Here is a 5,437-nt window from a genome sequence, read left to right as displayed (position 1 = left end):
TGAAAAGTGAAAGTGAAGTCACTCAGTCGTGTCCAACTCTTAGCGACCCCGTGGACTGCAGCCTACCAGGCTCCTCCATCCATGGGATTTTCCAGGCAAGAGTACTGGAGTGGGTTGCCATTGCCTTCTCCTATGTCAACTAAAAAAATATAGTCACAACCTGAAAGTAGAGAGTTACTTTATTTGGTGGGAATGTTTAGGACTCCGAGCCTGGGAGACAGCCTCTCAGTAGCTCTGAGAAAACTGCTCCAAGGATGCAGATGGGGAAGTCAGGCAATATACTAGTTTGCAACAAAGGGAGCAGGCAGTCTGAACATCAAAGATCAGGTATCAAGTTAAGGAATTTAGCATTCTATGTATGGGAAAACGAAAGCCTCTGGGCTCACTGAATTCATTCCATTCATAGTCACCTCAGCTATCTGGGGCCACTCCGGTTTCCTTGTTCACCTTGCTTCTTGCATTCCCCCAGCTCCTCAGCAATCATCGTGGAGGGTGGCAGCATCCGATGGATCACAGTTTTGGGGGCTCTCATTCACATTTGGATAGCTGTGACATTTCTTGTTTATTAATATAGAAGGAGATATTTTCATTTCACACTGCAAAATTGAGGGAAATGTATAGGAAAGAGAGATTCACCTGTGTGTGGAGACTTGTGGGCTGGAGACAGGGCAGTGAGGGTGGTCCTGGGGACAGCAATCAGTTCTCCAGTGGGGAAGCCAGATGGGAAAATGTAGGCGGGGCCAGAAGAGGCCAGGTGGACGGACTTCCAGAGTCAGGCTGACTTGAGTTTGAAACCCTTGCTACTACTTCCCAGCCTACTTACTTCACCTCTTTAAGCTTCAGTTCCTCTTCTGTTACCTCTTGAATTGGTTTTACACATTGAATGAGATAGTGAGGGTAACATTTTAACAGAAACTTTAGCACAAAATGGAGAGGAAAGGTGAAGAATGCAGATTCCACAGCCAGGCTGCCCAGGTTCAAGTTCAGGGAGCCTAGCTCATTGGCTGTGTGCCTTAGGATCCGTCAGTAAAATTTTGTGTAATTTGGGGGCCTGTTATACTATCTACCTCCTTGTGTTTTCTTGGGGTGTGTTGGTTGAGTTAATGAGGTGTTTAGAATAGTCCTCGGTATGTAGCCTGTGCTATATTATTATGGGCTATTTTTAGAGCAAATACTCAAAAAAAAAAAAAAAAGCAACTGATATCAGTAAGTATAAATTGGTGCTTCCCAGGTGGTGCTAATGGTAAAGAACAATGCCTGCCAAAGAACCTGCCTGCCGGCAGGAGATGTAAGAAACATGGGTTCGATCCTTGGATTGGGAAGATCCCCTGGAGGAGGGCATGGCAACCCACTCCAGTATTCTTGTCTGGAAAGTCCCATGGACAGAAGAGCCTGATGGGCTATAGTTCATAGCTTTGCAAAGAGTCAGACACAACTGAAGCAACTTAGCAACCACGCATACATGCAAGTATAAATTACCCTCCTTAGAATTTTCTTCTGGTAGGTCCATGCCATGCCTTGCTAATCTGTAAACAAGCTTTTTTCATTGGCTTTGAACTTTCTTCTACCTTCTGTGAACTCTTTGCCTGTTGTTTTTTCGTTAAATTCTATCACTTACTGAATATAAATTTGGTTCAAAGTGTAATGGACTTTGAGAAACAGTCATTGTAGGAGTGAAGGAGTCCATCTTTGTGTTTGGATGAACAATCAAAGGATGGATGTGAAATTTATATGATTTTGTTGTCCAGATTTTGTTGTTTATCAGGGAATAAACTTGTGGTTTCCTGATCAGCTTCCTGAGCTGTGTGCAACAATATGACACTTCAGAACTGGATCAGTTCCAGAGTTGCATTCTAGTGACACAGAAATGCACAGGACTCTAGTTGAGTGGCCAAGTATACTACTGATGATCCCATTTACAGACATATATTTGTCATTAATTTGTCATTTTAAAATTGCCTTGGTGCTTTATTCTGGCCTCCGTTTCAATGTGCTCTGAGTGGCATTCCACCCGGGGATGTTGTGAACAAATATGAAATGTTGGCAATCATATTTCTGCAGCTGGTGACTGTTGACTCACTTATCCATCCATTCCCCTAAAACATGTTCATTGTTCATCTATCATGTGCCATTATTCTAGACTAGCAGTAAACACAAGAACAAAAGAGACACAAATCTCTGTCTTCAGGATGTTTGTATTAGTGAAGGATGAGAGGTAAGAAGATGAGATTAGCATGTGTCATGTCAGGAGATGATAAACGTATTGAGGAGAACACAGCAGGGGAGGTTGGTAGGGAGGTAGGGTGGATGGGGAAGCCTCCCTGAGAAGGATGTTTGAATAAAGACCCAAGGATTTTGGGAATGAGGTGTGTAGGAAGGCCCTTCCCGGCATCAGTTCAGTTCAGTCGCTCAGTCATGTCCAACTGTTTGCGACTCCATGAACTGCAGCACATCAGGCCTCCCTGTCCATTACCAACTGCCAGAGTCTACTCAAATCCATGTGTATTGAGTTGGTGATGCCATTCAACCATCTCATCCTCTGTCGTCCCGTTTTCCTCCCACCCTCAATCTTTCTCAGTGTCAGGGTCTTTTCCAATGAGTGTGCTCTTTGCATCAAGTGGCCAAAGTATTGGAGTTTCAGCTTCAACATCAGTCCTTCCAGTGAACACCCAGGACTGATCTCCTGTAGAATGGACTGATTGGATCTCCTTGCAGTCCAAGGGACTCACAACAGTCTTCTTCAACACCATAGTTCAAAAGCACCAATTCTTTGGTGCTCAGCTTTCTTAATAGTCCAACTCTCACATCTATACATGACTACTGGAAAAACCATAGCCTTGACTAGACGGACCTTTGTTGATAAAGTAATGTCTGCTTTTTAATATGCTATCTAGGTTGGTCATAACTTTCCTTCCAAGGAGTAAGCATCTTTTAATTTCATGGCTGCAATCACCATCTGCAGTGATTTTGGAGCCCAGAAAAATAAAGTCAGCCACTGTTTCCCCATCTATTTGGCATGAAGTGATGGGACCAGATGCCATGATCCAAGTTTTCTGAATGTTGAGCTTTAAGCCAACTTTTTCACTCTCTTCTTTCACTTTTATCAAGAGGCTTTTTAGTTCTTCTTCACTTTCTGCCATAAGGGTGGTGTCATCTGCATATCTGGGGTTATCAATATTTCTCCCAGCAATCTTGATTCCAGCTTGTGCTTTCTCCAGCCCAGTATTTCTCATGATGTAATCTGCATATAAGTTAAATAAGCAGGGTGACAATATACAGCCTTGACATACTCCTTTCCCTATTTGGAACCAGTCTGTTGTTCCATGTTCAGTTCTAACTGTTGCTTCTTGACCTTCATACAGATTTCTCAAGAGGCAGGTCAGGTGGTCTGGTATTCCCATCTCTTTCAGAATTTTCCACAGTTTATTGTGATCCACATAGTCGAAGGCTTTGGCATAGTCAGTAAAGCAGAAATAGATGTTTTTCTGGAACTCTCTTGCTTTTTTGATGATCCAGCAGATGTTGGCAATTTGATCTCTGGTTCCTCTGCCTTTTCTAAAACCAGTGCGAACATCTGGAAGTTCATGGCTCATGTATTGCTGAAGCCTGGCTTGGAGAATTTTGAGCATTGCTTTACTAGCATGTGAGATGAGCACAATTGTGCAGTAGTTTGAGCATTCTTTGGCATTGCCTTTCTTTGGGATTGAAATGAAAAATGACCTTTTCCAGTCCTAGGGCACAGCAAATGTGAAGTCAACAAGAGTTGAGGGCAGGGCAAGGGGGCCATTGTCCCAGCTGGGAAGGATGGTGAGTGATAACGAGCGAGTGATGGGGAGAGTAACTGAAAATACAGTCAGAGGACTGACACATTATCAAGGTCATGGTATGGAGTTTGGCTTTTCTCAGGGTGACATGAGAAGCTATTGTATGGTCTCAGGCAGAGGAGTCACCCAATCTGAGTTTCATTTCTCCAGGATCACTCTGGTTGCTGATTGAAACAGACTGAGGGGGTAGGGGAGAGAACATCAAGGAGCAGATGTGGTCATGGTGCTATTGAGGTGATCCCAGGGAGAGAGGAGAGCAGGCAGAGGAGAGCAGGACAAGTGCTTGGATTCTGGAAACATTTTGGAATGTAAAACAGTACCGCCACTCTGGAAAATAGTTTGGCAATTTCTAGAACAAAACAGAAATAACAAACAGACTTAAACCCCAAACATGTGTTTACCATACAACCCAGCAGTTGTACTCCTGGGCAATATCTCAGAGAAATAAATATGTTCACACAAAAACCTGAACGGGATTATTCATTACAACTTTATTTGTAATGGTAAAAAAACTGGAAACAACTAAAAGGGCCTTCTCAACAACTGTGGACTATCTATACCACAAAATACTACTTAGCAATGAAAAAGGAACAAATTATTGATACATACAATAAGGATCTCAAGGGTATTATGATGAGTGAAAAAACCAATCTCAAAGGGTCACATATTCTATGACTCCATTTATATAACTTTAAAAGAAATGACAAAATCAAAGAGATGGAAAACAGAATAGCAATTTTGTAGGGGTTAAGTATGAGGGGATTATGAGAAATTTTTATTATAAAGGGGTAGCCTGAGAATTTTTTTTTTTCATGATGAAATTGTTCTCTCTCTTATTGCAGTGGTGATTACAGGGGCCACCACCTGATTAAATGTCATGGAGCAACACATACACACAGATGCCAATTCCCTGGTTTTGATAATGTGCTGTAGTTATGTAAGATGTAACATCGTTGAAAAGTGGGTAAAAATATGTGGGATCTCTGTGCTTTGCAACTTCCTGTGAATCTCTAAATATTTCTAAACAAAAAAGTTAAGCAATATTATTAGCTAATGTGAGGGTAGGGCAGAAGTGTCAGTGTAGGTGGGGAATGAGGAGGCTCTGAGGGTCTGGCAGAGTTGCGGCACTTTCTTGGTGTTGTCTATGTTCCTTGGCATTCTTGACAGCATCTGTGGTTCCTTTTGAATTTCTGTAGCTGTGTGAGGCTTCGAGTTTTTAATAATAATAGAAGATGCTGATGGGGGCAGAAAATGAATGGTGTCAATGGGATTTGCTGACAAAGCTGATGTAAAGACAAAAGGGAGCTAAAGATGACTCCAAGAGTTTCAGCTGGAGCAACTGAAAGAACTGAGTTGTAGTTAGCATCAAAGGAGCTAAGTTAGGGGTATAAATCAAGAGTTTAGACATGATAAGTTGAAGATGCCAATTAGACATCTTTGGAAGTGGTCAGCATGAAAATGGTATTTCAAACTATAAATCTAGATAAGATTAGCAAGGGAGTGAGTACAGATGGAGAATTTGGGGCTAAGCTTGGGGGTACTCAAACAATTAGGGATTTGAGAGAAGATGAGGAACCAGGAAAAAAAAAATCAGAATGGAGTATACAGACAGG

This window comes from Cervus elaphus, chromosome 30, assembly GCF_910594005.1.
Source record: "Cervus elaphus chromosome 30, mCerEla1.1, whole genome shotgun sequence".
Classification (NCBI taxonomy): Eukaryota; Metazoa; Chordata; class Mammalia; order Artiodactyla; family Cervidae; genus Cervus; species Cervus elaphus.
Note: the sequence above shows the minus strand (reverse complement) of the source record.